Consider the following 16,913-nt stretch of genomic DNA (forward strand, 5'->3'; position numbering starts at 1 on the left):
CTGTCTAACCAGAGGCATTATTTGCTATGGCGTAAAAGGGCAATTGTGCCCCCCAAGTCTTTGGTTTGCCCCTGCCCAGGTTTTGTAGGTCTTTATGCCCCAGTCTGTCTTTCACTTTTTGCCCTCCCTGGACTTCCACAATATAATATAATCACATACAATGTTCTGTATTCTGGCACAACTCCCCCCTCACCACCCCCGGCACACACACATACAAAGAATTTGACCCCCTGTGCCTAAATCTGTAGGCATAGGCGCCAACTTCCCCTTTGCCTGGTGGGTGCTTGACCCCCCCCCGACCCTTCCCCACCTCTTCTCACCCTGTCCTCATTCCACACCCTTCCCCCAAGTCCCTGCCCCTGCCCTGCCTCTTCTCTGCCTCCTCCACTGAGCGCTCCGCTGCATCCCTGCTCCTCCTCCTCCCTCCCGGAAAGTCCAAAGCACCACCAAACAGCTGTTAGGCAGTGGGAAGCGCTGGGAGGAGCCACAGAGTCGGCGCCTATGCCTCTAGGTGCCTAATTTTTGGCCGGTGAGCCTGTGCAAAGCAGCTTAAGACCAGTTGCCTGTTGCCTAGTTCAAACCAAAGCCCTAGCAGGATGCTCAAGGTAGGGGATCCCCCACTATCTTTCCTGGGGGGCCAGAGCAGCTAGGCCATCTCAAAGGTTGTCCAAGACCAGGCCTACCAGATCAGGCCCCGCAGGAGTACTTAGCGCACTCACCCAAGACATGGGACATCTGGGTTTAAATCCCACAGTACCCCATTTGGAGCAGGGATTTGATCATAGGTCTTCCACCTCCCAGGTAAATGCCTAAACCACTGGGCTACAGGGTATTATGTGGGGGGCTCTTATCTCAATCTCTCCTCTTCAACCTGTGTGACTTTATATGAAATACTTGAATAGTCACTGCAGCAAGGAGTGAGTGAGTCTCTACAGCCCAGTGGTTGGGGCACTGACCTGGGAAGTAGGTGACCTGATTTCCGGTCCCTGATCCAATGACTAAGTACTCCATACAAAGTGGAAAACCTTTAATAGTAGATACTAAGGCCGTGGCTACACTCGAAACTCCAAAGCGCTACCGCGGGAGCGCTCCCGCGGCAGCACTTTGAAGTGCGACTGTGGTCACGCGCCAGCGCTGGGAGAGAGCTCTCCCAGGGCTGCAGATACTCCACCTCAACAGTGCTGGGGCACTGTTTACACTGGCGCTTTACAGCACTGTAACTTGCTGCGCTCAGGGGGGTGTTTTTTCACCCCCCTGAGCGAGAAAGTGTAGCCATAGCCTCAGAGGCCCCTCATAACAGAATGCTCCAGTGCTCAGGGGAGGAAGGAGACATGGGGTAAAATCACTGCTCCACGTGAGATGGAATTGGGATTTGAACCCACATCTCTCACATCCTGGCTGAATGCGCTAACTACTGATATATAGAGTAAAAAGGGATCCTTTCTGCAGTTGATCTGACTTAAGTACCCACTTCCCTTTGAGGGTTAAGCTTAGGCCATACATGTTTCCTCAGCAATTCCTACTGGTTGCTTTAGGCAGCACAGCATGTTGACTTCATGAATCCCTTTTTAGGCACCCGCGTCTCTCTGTGCATTGTACAAGGAGTCCGCGCACTTATGTTATGACTGTGGATTGCACTAGGCAGCAGGGTGCTTAAAGTGAAGCATTGCAATGCGGAGTCTAAGTCTCCTTTTGGATCTAACTCAGCGCCCACAATCTTGGTGGAACTCTGTAAGTGCACAGTTGGATTGTGAAATCCCTCAGCCCAAGTAAAGGCATCAGACAAGAGGTCTGTCTTCATGTTCTGACCCAAGACTCTGACTCCTAGCTCCTGATTCCAGCTTGGCTCTGGCATCTGACCTCTGACTCCAGTTCTGACCCTTGACTCAGACTCCTAGCTACTGATGTCAGCTCCAACCACTGGGCGTGACGCCTGCTCCAATCACTAGGCACGACCACCCATGTCCCAGTCACTGACAGAGTTGACCCCATGGCAAGTGTGAAAAATCAGGACAGGGCTGGGGGTAATAGGTGCTTATATAAGAAAAAGTCCCAAATATTGGGACTGTCCCTATAAAATCAGGACATCTGATCACCTTATACAGAGATATACTAGGCCATGTTGCAACAAAGGGGTCTTTAATCTAGCAGAGAAAGGCATAACAAGCACCTGTGGCTGGAAGTTAAAGGCAGAAAAATTCAAATTAGAAATAAGGCACACATTTCTTAACATGAGGGTGATTAACTGTTAGACCAAATTCCCAACAGAAGTGTGGATTATTCATCCCTTGATATCTTCAGATCAAGAATAGAAGCCTTTCTCATAGAGTCATGGACATAAGGACAGGAGAGACTATGTCAATCATCTGGAAGTTGCTTTAGCCAAACACAAGTTGCTGGACTCAATACAAGGGTAACTGGATGAAATTCTATGGCCTGTGTTATACAGGAGATGAGACTATATGGTCTAATGGTCCCTTTTGGACTTAATATTTCTAAATATGTTAATCTAGGCCCAGGTTCAGAAAGGGTTTTAGGCACCCAACTCCCACCGAAATCAATGGGATGTAGGCACCTAAATACCTTTGTGAATCTTGGCCTTAGTCGTTACATAACTTGCCTTCCTTCCCATGCAGTGGAACAGCAGCAATTCCACTGCTTTTAAATCCTGACACGCTTGCAATTTTGGAGGCAGGCATGACTCATGGCCATGTGTATGTATAAGGTTTTCAAGAGGCTTTTATTTCAAAATAATTGACTCTTCAATCCTTTGTGCTGGGGGAGGGTAAGTAATCAGAATTCAATGCTAACTTACTGTTTTCATCAAGGCTTTGGCCTGAGAAAGAACAATATCTTTCATACATTACTTTTTGTTTTTAAATTGGGAAAACTAATAATAAAGGTTGATTAGCTAGATATATTACTGAACAATTCCATACCTAATCAGAAAAAAAGCATTCAAAATACAAAAAAGTAGGTCAGATTCTGCTCTGTGTTAGACAATTTTAAACATAGAGGAAGTCCCACAGAATTATCTGCACAGCAGTTTTCTGAAATAAACACTAAAAAAATGGGCCCTTTATTTTATCTAACCAAGTAAGGTTTTTATAGTTGGAGGCAAGAGACAGACTCTTCAATCAATTTGAATTTTGTGAATCCAGAAAAAAAGACTTTGCAGTCAGTGGAATAACTCCATATCTGAATTTATGTAACTGATCTCAGAAGCTAGTCCAAGATTTTGGATTTTAAGTGACAAAAATTCAGGAAAACTTCAGAATAGCGGTTGTCACAGTAAGTATACTTCTACACCTTGAACATATACAACAATGGCTCAGTCTTTAGCTTATTGGTTACATAAATTGGGATATCAGGACCATAACACACAGTTAAATTAGTTTTGGGAAAGGAATTTTTTGTCCTGAACAGGATATAAGAAAATGGGTTTGGGGAGTTAGCGAGGAGCAAACTGTGCTACAGTCACTTCTCCAGTTTTCAGACTGGATGAGTACTGAATAAAACCCTCCTTTCTGCATTCTTTGACTAAACAAATTCCATGTGAGCTTGATATTTGACATCTCATATTATTGTTAAATTCAAACATGTAACAAAACTGTCAAAAATCCCCATTTCCTTTTCTCTCATATTTGTTCTTCAGGAAAATATTGCCAGACCCCAAAATAATTACTAAACAGATACATTTTAAGGCCAGAATCATGCAGCTGCCAAAGTGGCAGCACCAAACCCTACACTGGGTTAAGGTGACCAGACAGCAAGTGTGAAAAATCGGGACAGGGGGCGAGGAGTAATAGGAGCCTATATAAGAAAAAGACCCAAAAATCGGGACCGTCCCTGTAAAATCAGGACATCTGGCGGCTGGGTATAGCTGGGAGTTGTCAGAGGCAGAGCAGATCTAGCTGAGGTCAGAGTGAGCTGGGCAGGCCTGTCCCCACCCTGACCCAGGATGTGTCCTTAGTGGCCAGATTCCCTCTGGGAACAGCATATGAGGCAGGAACTACCACATGTCCCAGCTCGTGAATGAGTGGGATGCTGCAGGGCTGGCCTTACACTCCATTGACACCCCAGACCCACCACATGGCCCAATTGATCCCCCTCCCCTCAACCTGGCCCTCTGGAATAACATCCTCCTCCTGCTGCCAGCTAACAGAGTTAGTCTGCTGTGGTGCTGAAGATTCAGGATTCAAATCTTGCTGATCATGGAACTTTAGGTAGGGTTACCATACGTCCGTATTTTCCTGGACATGTCAGGCTTTTTGGTTCTTAAATCGCCATCTGGGGAAAAAAGGACGTATGGTAACCCTAATTAAATATCTAAAATCCAGGAGGGCAGCTGCAACAGTGAAGGTTACACCCCCTCCTCCCACCCATGGAGTGTCCTCTTTTTTGAATGTTCAAATATGGTAACCCTAGGCAACTGTATATCTGTCATTGTCTAACTTTCAACAGTTTGACTTTGCAACCTAAATAACTTCCTTTTAACATCGATTTTTATATGTACTTTCCAGTATTGTTTAAATACATTTAATGCTTTTGCACTCTCTGTCCAACCAAAGTTCGAGGGTGTTTAGACTGAGGACCCCAATTTCAGCAAGGTATTTAAGCACAGGCTAAACTTTAAGAACATGAATAATCCCATTGATTTCGATGTTTATGTATAAATTCTCCCCTGCCTTACTCCTTGTACAACCCAGTTGACCTCAATATAAATAACTCCAGTTAAGAACAGAAGAATGGCCATACTGGGTCAGACCAATGGTCCATCTAGCCCAGTATCCTGTCTGCTGACAGGATACGATTACATTGCAGGGGGTGTCAGTCTGGTCAGACCTGTGTCACTAGGCTTACCCTTTTTAGACAATACACACTATATCATCAAACAAAAATATTATACATGGCATGGCAGTTAACACTTGCTAATATTTTAGATTAGCCTACAATATTTTTTACCTGCTTCAGGATCATGCTGTTTCCTGTGATTTCCTGAAAAAAAGATATAAGGTATTTAATCTAGGCATGCAGATAATTTTCCAGTTACTGTTCAGCACATGTACCATATAGGATCTTTTTATCCAATTTATCAAACACAAGATGCAGAAAAAGAGCTTAATCTGCCCTTTTCTTCAGCCTAAAATAACTTCTACAGTCCCTACACAAGAACGCACCATATGTCATGGTAGTGTCATCCTCCTCTTAAAAAGCAAGTCTATTACTCCCAAATTGATAGTTTCAGTGTTCTTTGGAATGTCATGCAAGTCACTAAGGCCTGGTCTACACTATGAGTTTAATTCGAATTTAGCAGCGTTAAATTGAATTAATCCTGCACCTGTCCACACAACGAAGCCATTTCTTTCGAAATAAAGGGCTCTTAAAATCGATTTCTGTACTCCCCGACGAGCGGAGTAGCGCCGAAATCGATATTGCCATTTCGAATTAGGGTTAGTGTGGCCGCAATTCGATGGTATTGACCTCCGGGAGCTATCCCACAGTGCACCATTGTGACCGCTCTGGACAGCAATCTGAACTCAGATGCACTGGCCAGGTAGACAGGAAAAGCCCCGCGAACATTTGAATTTTATTTCCTGTTTGCCCAGCGTGGAGAGCACAGGTGACCACAGAGAGCTCATCAGCACAGATAACCATGCAGGCCGATAATCGAAAAAGAGCACCAACATGGACCATACGGGAGGTACTGGATCTGATCGCTATATGGGGAGAGGATTCAGTGCTAGCAGAACTTTGTTCGAAACGACAAAATGCCAAAACTTTTGAAAAAAATCTCCAAGGGCATGATGGAGAGAGGCCACAATAGGGACTCAAAGCAGTGCCGCGTGAAAGTCAAGGAGCTCAGACAAGCCTATCAGAAAACAAAGGAGGCAAACGGTCGTTCCGGGTCAGAGACGCGGACATACCGCTTCTACACCGAGCTGCATGCAATTCTAGGGGGGGCCGCCACCACTACCCCACCTCTGACCGTGGATTCTGAGGCAGGGGTAATCTCATCAGCCACACCTGAGGATTCTGCGGACGGGGAAGAGGAGGAGGAGGAGGACGAGCTTGCGGAGAGCACACAGCACTCCATTCTCCCCAACAGCCAGGATCTTTTTCTCAGCCTGACTGAAGTACCCTCCCAAGCCTCCCAAGCCAGTACCCAAGACTATGACCCCATGGAAGGAACCTCAGGTGAGTTTACCTTTTAAAATATAAGACATGGTTTAAAAGCAAGCGTTTTTTAATGATTAATTTGCCCTGAGGACTTGGGATGCATTCGCGGCCAGTACAGCTACTGGAAAAGTCTGTTAATGTGTCTGGGGATGGAGTGGAAATCCTCAAGGGACATCTCCATGAAGCTCTCCTGGAGGTATTCCAAAAGCTTTTGCAGAAGGTTTCTGGGCAGTGCAGCCTTATTCCGTCCTCCATGGTAGGACACTTGACCACGCCATGCTAGTAGCAAGTAATCTGGTATCATTGCATGACAAAGCCTGGCAGCATATGGTCCTGGTGTTTGCTGGCATTCAAACAACATCCGTTCTTTATCTCACTGTGTAATCCTCAGGAGAGTGATATCGCTCATGGTAACCTGGTTGAAATACGGGAATTTAATTAAGGGGACAGAGGTGGCCATTCCTACTGGGCTGTTTGCCTGTGGCTGAAAAGAAATCCTTCCCTGCAGTTAGCCAAGTGCGGGGGGCGGGGGGGGGGAATTGGCCCTGAGCTTTTCGCGTTTGGCTAGCAGGGATCTTCCCTGATACCAGCCACGAGGAGGAGGGAGGGGGTAAAGCGATCATCCCAGAAAATTCATGGCGGGGGGGGGGGTTGTTAGTTTGGTTCCTGCAGGAATCTTCCCTGATACCAGCCACGCTGTGGGGGGAGGGATAAAGCGATCATCCAGAGAATTGGATGGGGGGGGATTAGTTTGTTTTCTGCTGCTGAAGGTTAACAGGAAAACCGCAGCACTCAACAGGCTTTGCTTGGTATGTGGAAAAGGAGGGTGCAGAAGCCGAAAGACAATGGCTTACCATGGCCGCATGCAAGCCGAATTCTTTTGCCCAGACCTGCGTCTGTGATCTCTAGCAGCAAAGCCACAGTCACTCAATATTAAGAGGCAAAACGCGACCTTGCACAGAAATCACATGTGCTATGTAATGTGAATAGTGTTATTCGTGAAAGAGTATAAGCATTGTTCTGTAAAATGTATCTTTTTAAAAAATTCTCTCCTTTTTTCCCTCCCTCCAGCAGCTGCAAATTTTTCAAGCCTCCCTCCTCCGTCCCGAAGGCTGTCTCAGATAAGGCGTCGGAAAAAGAGGATGCGAGACGAAATGTTCGCGGAAATCATGGAATCCACCCGCAGTGAAAGAGCTCATCTGAATGAGTGGAAGGACACGGTTTCAAAGTATAGGAAAGATGCCAGTGAACGTGAAGACAGGAGGGACCAACGTGAGGACATGAGGGACCAACGTAAGGACAGGAGAGACCAACGTGAGGAGAGGAGAGATGCTCGAGATGAGAGGTGGCAGCAGGAAGATCAGAGAAGGCAGGATGCAATGCTGGGGCTGCTGCGTGAGCAAACAGACATGCTCTGGCATCTGGTGGAGCTTCAGGAACGGCAGCAGGATCACAGACTGGCACTACAGCCCCTGTATAACCCTCCTCCCCCCTCACCATGTTCCATAGCCTCCTCACCCAGACGTGTAAGAACGCGTGGGGAGGGGAGGCTCCATGCACCCTCCCATTCCACCCCAAGCAAAAGGCTGTCATTTTTTTAACCTTTTTTTAGTGGCCTTTTCCTTCCTGCCGATCCTCCTCCCAAACCCCCCACCAGTCTCTCCCTCTTTTTATAATCAATTAATAAAGAATAAATGATTTTTAAATGATAGTGACTTTATTTTCTTTGAAAGCAAGCTGTGATCGAAGGGGGAGGGTGGGTTCCTTACAAAGAATGAGTCAATAAAGGGGGCGGGTTTTCATCAAGGAGAAACAAACAGAAATTTCACACTGTAGCCTGGCCAGTCATGAAACTGGTTTTCAAAGATTCTCTGATGCGCAGCGCTTCCTGGTGTGCTCTTCTAATCGCCCTAGTGTCTGGCTGTGTGTAATCAGCGGCCAGGCGATTTGCCTCAGCCTCCCACCCCGCCATAAAGGTCTCCCCCTTACTTTCACAGAGATTGTGCAGCACACAGCAAGCAGCAATAACAATGGGGATATTGGTTTGGCTGAGGTCTGACCGAGTCAGTAACGATCGCCAGCAACCTTTTAAACGTCCAAATGCACATTCTACCACCATTCTGCACTTGCTCAGCCTGTAGTTGAACAGCTCCTGACTCCTGTCCAGGCTGCCTGTGTGTGGCTTCATGATCCATGGCATTAAGGGGTAGGCTGGGTCCCCAAGGATAATTATTGGCATTTCAACCTCCCCAGTGGTTATTTTCTGGTCCGGGAAGTAAGGCCCTTGCTTCAGCTGTTTAAACAGAGTAGTGTTCCTGAAGACGCGAGCATCATGAACCCTTCCCGGCCAACCCATGTTGATGTTGGTGAAACGTCCCTTGTGATCCACCAGTGCTTGCAGCACCATTGAAAAGTACCCCTTGCGGTTTATGTACTGGGTACCCTGGTGCTCCGGTGCCAAGATAGGGATATGGGTTCCATCTATCGCCCCACCACAGTTAGGGAATCCCATTGCAGCAAAGCCATCCACTATGACTTGCACATTTCCCAGAGTCATTACCTTTTGTAGCAGCACCTCAGTGATTGCTTTGGCTACTTGCATCACAGCAGCCCCCACAGTAGATTTGCCCACTCCAAATTGATTCCCGACTGACCGGTGCAAGCTTCCACAGGGCTATCGCCACTCGCTTCTCAACTGTGAGGGCTGCTCTCATCTTGGTATTCTGGCACTTCAGGGCAGGGGACAGCAAGTCACAAAGTTACATGAAAGTGCCCTTATGCATGCGAAAGTTTCGCAGCCACTGGGAATCGTCCCACACCTGCAACACTATGCGGTCCCACCAGTCTGTGCTTGTTTCCCGGGCCCAGAATCGGCATTCCACGGATAGAACCTGCCCCATTAACAATATGATCTCCAAAGCACCAGGGCCTGTGGTTTGAGAGAATTCTGTGTCCATGTCCATGTCCTCATCACTCTTGTCGCTGCGCTGCCGTCGCCGCCTCCTCCTTGCCTCGTTTTTCTGGTCCTGGTTCAGCATAAACTGCACAAGAATGCGTGAGGTGTTTACAATGTTCATGACTGCTATCTTGAGCTGAGCAGGCTCCATGCTTTCCGTGTTATGGAGTCTGCAGTGTTCACCCAGGAAAAAAGGCGCAAAACGGTTGTCTGCTGTTGCTTTCATGGAGGGAGGGGGGAGGATGTACCCAGAACCACCTGCGACAATGGTTTTTGCACCATCAGGCACTGGGATCTCTACCCAGAATTCCAATGGGCGGGGGAGACTGCAGGAACTATGGGATAGCTATGGGATAACTACCCACAGTGCAACGCTCCGGAAATCGACGCTAGCCCCGGTACATGGACGCACACGGCCGAATTAATTTGCTTAGTGTGGCCGCATACATTCGACTTTATGCAATCTGTTTCCAAAATTCGAATTCTGTAAATTCGGATTAATCCCGTAGTGTAGACATACCCTAAGAACTCAGTCTTTCAAGACACTTCTTGCTTCAGTAAAGCACTGTGTGCCGAGTAGAGTGGAAAAATCACTTCCCATGTCTTACATATAACACTGTTGCTAATGCACTCCAAACTGGTATTAGCCTTTTTTCACAGCTGCACCACATTATTGACTCATTTTCAATTTGTCATCCATTATAACCCCCAGATCCTTTTCAGCAACAAAACCACCTGGACAATCATTCCCCATTTTGTAGTTGTGCATTTAATTTTTCCTTCCTAAGTCTAGTACTTTGCACTTGTCTTTACTGAAGTCAAAATATGCTTTGCCAACTTGCCAGCTTTTCCCAAACTGAAAGTGACAATGTCTGGCAAGATGTCTCTTCCTCCCTCTTCCTTTAATCTCTAGCTCTGCCCCCTGCACTCACACACCCAACCACCCACTCCACAAAACAAATAAAGGCCACATTGTGCCTCACCCTTATGTGGACATAAAGGTTTCAACAAACCATCTCCCTCTGGCACCATATTATAAGGATCAGAAACAACTTCGGGCTTTGGGCCATCCCCCCTTCCTACCTCACCTCTCACCAGCCTGTGAGTGGGACTGATGCAGTGGAGCAGTGTACTGAACCTCATGGCCTAGTGTTGCATTCCTCCTGCAACCCAAGCACTCCACTGGGCAATGTAGTGTGGGACACTGAGAAGTTGCACTGTTGTTTTATCATCACTCAAGTTTTTAAATTTGAGCGTTAAAATACGGCATTTCAGGAACTAGGATTACTTACTTTTAAAGGGAGCACTTTGCAGTGAGCTTCTGCATGTTCACACTCATCAAGGCACGTGCATCATGAGCCACCAGGATATTCTGGAGAGCAGTGCCCATTGGGGTTACCATCCTGGAGGGTTCTGATGGTGTCAAAGGGGAAATGGCCCCAACCTCCCTTCAGTTCCTTCCTCTAATTTGAAAATTCCTAAACTGAGACTCCAAAGAAGTGGGGAAGGTGGTAGGAGAGTGTGAATATGCAGAGGCTCATCTTGGAGCACAACAGGAGCGAGGGGGCATGGCCTCCTTCCTAGATGGACCAAGGGACAGCTGCAACCACCCCCTGGTGGGCAGAGCTGGGACACCTCCGCCTGCCCCACCAGAAGCAGAGGGGTGGGATAGGAAGAAGAAGTATAAAAGGCAGGCCCATCAGCTCAGTTGGAGAGCAGCCACTGGAGGAGAAGGATGTCTCTTCCCTGCTGCTGTAGCTTGAACCTTACAGCAACCGCTGCAGCACCCAAGATTTGGGGGGACTGCCAGAGCTGCTAATCGCCAGAGACACAGAGGATTTGCTGGGGCTGCCATTATCTGTTTATACCAGCAAAAAGGACAATGACCCCAGGAACCCAGGTACCTCACTTGAACAGGAGTGTAGGAAGTAGCCCAGGCGAGCCTAATATAGTTCGGTTGTGTTGCTGACTGATCACTGACCAGCATGTTGCGGCTGGATTTCCCTGCTGACCCAGTGACGGACCACTCCACCACTGTTAGGGCCCTGGTCTGGGACATGGTGGAGTGGCAGGGGTAAGAGGACATGGGCCCACTCAACTCCACCACATCCCAGACCAGGGACCTCGTAGTGGTTGCCTCCTCACCATAGGCCAAGAGGCCTGTGTTTGTTGGTGGTCCGCCAGAGTCAGGACCCCCGACTGTTTGCTGCCCTGCCCTGTTTGAGGGCCTGGTGTATAGACTCACTACTGCGCTGTCCTGATTACAGGCCAGAAACTCCTAACTTCTCTGTCCTGCCCTGTCTGAGGGCCTGGCCTCCTAGACTTTGCTGCCCCACACTGTTTGAGGGCCTGAGCTAATAGACTTGTAACTGCTCTGTCCTGAATACTGGCCAGAGCCTCCTAACTGTTTGCAGCCCCACCCTTCCTGAGGGTTGGGGCTTATAGACAGTTCTGTTCTACCCTGATTGTAGGCTAGAGTCCTTTGACTGTTTGGTGACCTGCCTGGTTGGAGGACCAGGGCCCCTAGATGCAGTTCTGTGCTATCCTGCTGAGGGGCAGGAACCCGGGTGCTAATTCCCGCCTGAACTGTTCCCTTCCAGAGGACTTCTAGCGAGGGGGCATGGCCAGCGCCATATTATTGCCTAGGCCGGCAAGGCCTAGGCCTAGGGCGGCAAATTTTCAGGGGCAGAAGCTCCCCTCCGCACCCACTGCTACAGCTCACCTCCGCCTCCTCTGCAAGCGCGCCACAGCGTCCTGTTTCTCTCCCCTCTCAGCGCTTGCGCAGCGAAACAGCTGTTTCGCGGGGCAGGGAGGGAGGGGGGAGGAGGGGGAACGCCACGCACTGGGGGAAGAGGCGGGGCCGGGGGCAGGGATTTGGGGAAGGGATCCAATAGGGGAAGGGAGGGGGCGGAGTTGGGGCGGGGACTTTGGGGAGGGGGTTGGAATGGGGGCAGGAAAAGGGCGGAGTCGGGGCGGGGCCAGGGCGGCAATTATTTCCCGGCCTAGGGGCAGCAAAATTATTAATCCGCCACTGGGCATGGCCTCCCTCCCAGACAGACAGTGGGACAGTTGCAACTGCCTTACAGTAAGTAACCTGCATTTCTTCTTCAAGTGGCCAACTGAGGGCACTGTTTTGGGTAGAGGTCTCCAGTTTGGGACTCCAGTCAGAGGCATGTACAGAGAGGCAGATCTATATATGAAAATGATCATACTCATTGTGCTTGCTGCTTGTAGTTTTGAGGCACTCATGGCAAAGAGAGGAGAGTGCCTCAGGAACACTTCGGAAAATCAGACAGAGCTCTGTACAACGTCTCTCAGGGTGTTAGCACATCCAGACAGCATTTTGTTCCATGCAAGCTAGCCCTATTGCCCCCTCTGACAAGCCTCATTTGTATTGTGGCCATGACACAAACCTCACACACCAGTAAGTGTAGGTGATGGATGTCTCCGCCTTTACGTGTGACCACAAGAGCTCCAGCCTAGTTAATTAGTTATTTTTCAAAGACTTGATGCAGGCCTCTGATTCCCTCCAAGATGGGAGGAACTGAAGCTGGGTTACTGAGGCCCTGTCGATGTTGGGCCTGACTGTTCCATTGAAGGATGGGCATCCTTAGGTGTTTCTATCACCCTTCATGTGCAGCAATAAATCTAAAGCAGAGCTACAGCACTCTGTATCTTCTCTGTGGATCCATGGAAATACACCTTGTAGAAAAGAAGATGGTTCCAGGCACTTCTTCTTTCTCATGCAAAGAGGCTTTGAAACCAATAAGTCAGGGGTGGGCAAATTATGGCCCGCAGGCCTGATGCGGCCCACCAGCCATTTAAATCCGGCCCTCGAGCTCTTGCTGGGGAGTGGGGTCTGGGGTTTGCCGCGCTCCGGTGCTCCAGTCAGGGAGCAGGGTCGGGGGGCACTCTATGCAGCTCCCGGAAGCAGTGGCATGGCCCCCCTCCAGTTCCTGCATTTAGGGGCAGCCGGGGGCTCTGCTCTGCATGCTGCCCCCCTCCAGCACCGCCCCCGCAGCTCCCCTTGGCTAGGAACTGCAGCATATAAGCACCTATTGAGATTTGCCCCATATTCCTGAAGTTAGGTGCATGGACACTTTTGAAAGTCCCACTAGGTGCTTATTTGCATCATTAGGCACCTAAAGCTTTGAAAATCTGGACCTAAGGACTTAGGGATGGGCTGGAAAACCTCTTAGAATCCAGTAAACTCAGAGGTCTAGAACTGAATAAACTGACTGAGAAGATGCTAAAAGTAAGATAATCTAAGAATGGATTTCTTTGTCTCCTTTCACTTTCAGGATGAGGGTCTGTTAGAAGGAACATGAGAAAGGAAAACAATCCCCCTCACAAGCAAGACACCAAGACTTTGCATCTCAGAATGGCCAAACAGGAAGTACCATGTGAAGACACCATTCTATAACTCAGTGATCTCCCATCCCAGATCTGATCAGACACTTGTTATATGTTTTCCCCCTTCCAGTGTTGTGAGGACCTGCAAGGTAGGTCAGTTTGTCACACCTGTATGTTAGACACAGAATCAGCAGCTCTCCAAATATCACAGAGTGGAGACTGCAGTGCCAGACTCCACTGCCCTGGGCATATACAGGGGCTTCACTGTTCCCAAAACACTAGGCAAAGGACCTGTCCCTGGCAAAGGTGTTAGATCATCCCACCTCAAGGGCCCTCCTTTCCCGCTAGAGGGGACTGCTCTCCCCCTCATCACACAGATATTGGTTTAGGCATGGATCCTGTGGTGCTACATTGCAGAGAATATATGATCCCAATCAAAGAGAAGCGATCTCTGCTGGGCACACCCATTCCTGCCTCTGTTTCTCCTGGGGGAGCTGCTGGTATTTGGCATCTCCTCCCCAGTCCAGGGCCTGCCATTCTTCCTCCTCCACCAGAGGATGGCCTCTATCTGTTACTCAGGCAGCATACTCAGAGTGTTACTATATCATATGATAGCTGCATGTTGCGTATAATCCATCATCAGAACCTCAGCACACCTCCATATGGAAAAGGTGCCTCATAAAAAAACTGCACCTGCCACCTCCATGAATTGGAGATATGCAATCCAGTTATATCTCATTTGCCTCCTCCTCCTCCTTCATCTCTCATCCTCTCTTCACCCTCCAAATACCAGTGTATTTCCTCCCCATCCCTTCCAGAGACACCATCTCTCCTTTCCTTGCCTCAGTATTCCACCTCTTCTCCACTCCAACCTCTCCCACTGTCAGAATTTTTAAATATCAGATTCTCTGTTTCTGCTTCCATTCCAGAGTGGAATTTTCTGATTTTTAAATGGAAAAATCAGTTTTAGCTGTGAGGGGAGGAAATGAAAAATTAGAAACTAGATTGGTATGTCAGGTCCTGCCTCCAATAATCTTGCCTAGTTGTTGGACCATGAGCCACAGTTAGCCGTAAGGTTGGGCCTGGCTAAGGGTTCTCCCGGAATGACGATCTAGAGACAGGCCAGGGTCAAAACCTAGACAAGAGTCTGCAGCCAAATGAGGATCAGGACCAGAGCCAGGTGGTCAGGGTTTAGAGGGATCAGAATGCAGATGACAGGCTGGAGTGGGTCAGTGATAAGACTGGAGTAAGGCAAGTTCAGGGAACCGGCAGGGCTCAGCAGAAGGGGGAGCAGGCAGAAGAGCAGGTGCAGGAGCAAGGGTTGGGAGTCGCTGTAGTCTGTTGCACTGGGAGGCAGCAGAAGGGTTCCTGGCTGGGGAGTGCTGTTGCTCAGACTGATCTGCTGCTCTGCTGGCATTGTGGAAATAACTGAGCATGGAGACATCTGACCCGTCTCTACTTTGTGATAGGTTGCTGCCACGTGCTGAGGGGTCATTCACTGCAGGTCCTGCTGAGTGTGGACTCAGTGCAGCAGCTGTGTGACCAGCCGTACTTTGGCTAAGAGTTTGCCTCACGGCCAGGCCTGCTAGGTCAATCTGGAGCAGTCCAGAGACCTTGATGGTGAGGGGATCCTCACATGGATACTGGACTTACAGATGACCAGACTTCAATCGACTGGACCTGAGGGGTGTGCGAGGTAGCCCTTCCACTTACAAGGGTCCAAACAAAGCCCATGCTGGATGGGCATCTCCTTTTCTCTTATTTTTCTATAGGAAATCAGACCAAGTGACAATTGATCCACTGTAAATAAAATTTGTGTCCAAAGGGAAGAAAGATGGAAAGCCGATGAGAGCAGCATGGGGGATTCTGTGTGTGATTGATCGGCGCTCACTGCACATTCCATGGTAGGAAGGAGGAAGAGGGTGGTTGGGACTGCTCCTCTTTTTGCACCTTTGGGATGGGAGGGGAGGGAAGTGTGAGTGACCCCAACAGACGTTGCCTTCCAGAACATTACGGTAACTCCCAGCAGGGATGCCTTGATCTTACAATTGGGAATATGAAGAGGCCACTCAAAGAAGAATGACCGTTAAAGCCATGTTGTTGGTATTAGTAATCCAAATCCATTTGTCATTATAGTAATGTGTGATCTCAGCAACAGTAACAATTTTAAGATAAAATTTCTACTCAGTTCCCAAATATATTCAAAATATACTATACCAATCAATAGTTTCTTACGGTGGAAATTTAGACCAGAATACTTACGTTTATAACTGATGAACAGGTTAGCGGAGATGATGAAAGTCGGGCCAACTTGTATCAGAATTAGTATCTGCATCCAATCTATGGTAGAAGAATCATCCAAGAATTATTACAAACTCCAGTTATTGTACTATATTTTTACAAATACTGTATATTTCTATTTCAGATACAAAAATTGCTCAAGCAGTTCACATTAGATTTACTTCTGTGATTTTGTTTGATGCAAGGTAGAGAAAAACAACATGGAGAATCTCTTGGGGTTTTTTAGAGAAAAAGGAAATAATTCACAGCGAACACCTTAGGCTTAGTCCCTGATTCAAACAGATCAGAAGCTATAACATCACTTTATGGAGCACCACAAATATTTTTTTTTAAAAAACATCTGTCTAAGGTCTCAATTCTCCAAACACTTATGCATGTGCTTAACTTCAATTGCTTCTAATGGGAGTACTCATAGTAATAAAGTTAACCTCTGCTTGCAGGACCAGGAGTTTCACAATGACAGCTGATATTTTCATAGTAGCCTAAAAGCTGTGTGTTGACTAGCTTAAAAAGTTGCTACCTAATCTACTCATTAACATGTTTTGTCACTACTTGGCTTGGGCATCTCTCTCTAGACTTGGTGCCTATGTCCCGGGGACACTGTGAAACACTAAGTTCCTGTTTGGTTGCTGCCGAACCCTGATGGTGCTTAAATTCACCCAATACCCACATTATTGCAGTAGAAGCTCCCCAAATGTTTATGTTTCTGCCTCTGCATGTGTAAATAGCTGCCTCACTTGATGTTCCCAGATTCTGTCTTCCATCCATGCAAGGTATATTGCAGAAAGGGAACTGGAGGTCATAGTGAATCACAAGCTAAATATGAGTGAATGGTATAACACTGTTGCAAAAAAAGTAAACATAATTCTGGATGTATGAGCAGGAGTGTTGGGAGCAAGACACGAGAGGTAATTTTTCCACTCTACTCCTCACTGATTAGGCTCAGCTGGAGTATTGTGCCAATTCTGGGTGTCAGATTTCAGGAAAGATGTGAAGAAATTGGAGAAAGTCCATTGAAGAGCAACCAAAATGATTAAAGTTACGATAAGTGCTGTATTAGGGGGACTGTGTTGGTGAGTATCTGAGTGTCTGTTCTGGGGACAGTTTGTCAGTTTGTCAGTTT

The 16,913-nt window shown here is 47.8% G+C and overlaps 1 long non-coding RNA gene across 1 annotated transcript in view; it reads right to left on the reverse strand.

Annotated features, from left to right (window-relative positions):
- LOC117870329 overlaps positions 1 to 15,830 on the reverse strand; it is a 28,369-nt gene extending 12,539 nt beyond the window's left edge. The window contains exons 1-2 of the long non-coding RNA XR_004643954.1: positions 15,752 to 15,830; positions 4,966 to 4,998 (exon numbers count right to left, since the gene is read on the reverse strand). This is a non-coding gene — a long non-coding RNA (uncharacterized LOC117870329). The remainder of the gene's footprint in view (positions 1 to 4,965; positions 4,999 to 15,751) is intronic.
- Positions 15,831 to 16,913: the final 1,083 nt, after the last annotated feature.

This window comes from Trachemys scripta, unplaced genomic scaffold, assembly GCF_013100865.1.
Source record: "Trachemys scripta elegans isolate TJP31775 unplaced genomic scaffold, CAS_Tse_1.0 scaffold_26, whole genome shotgun sequence".
Taxonomy (NCBI): Eukaryota; Metazoa; Chordata; order Testudines; family Emydidae; genus Trachemys; species Trachemys scripta.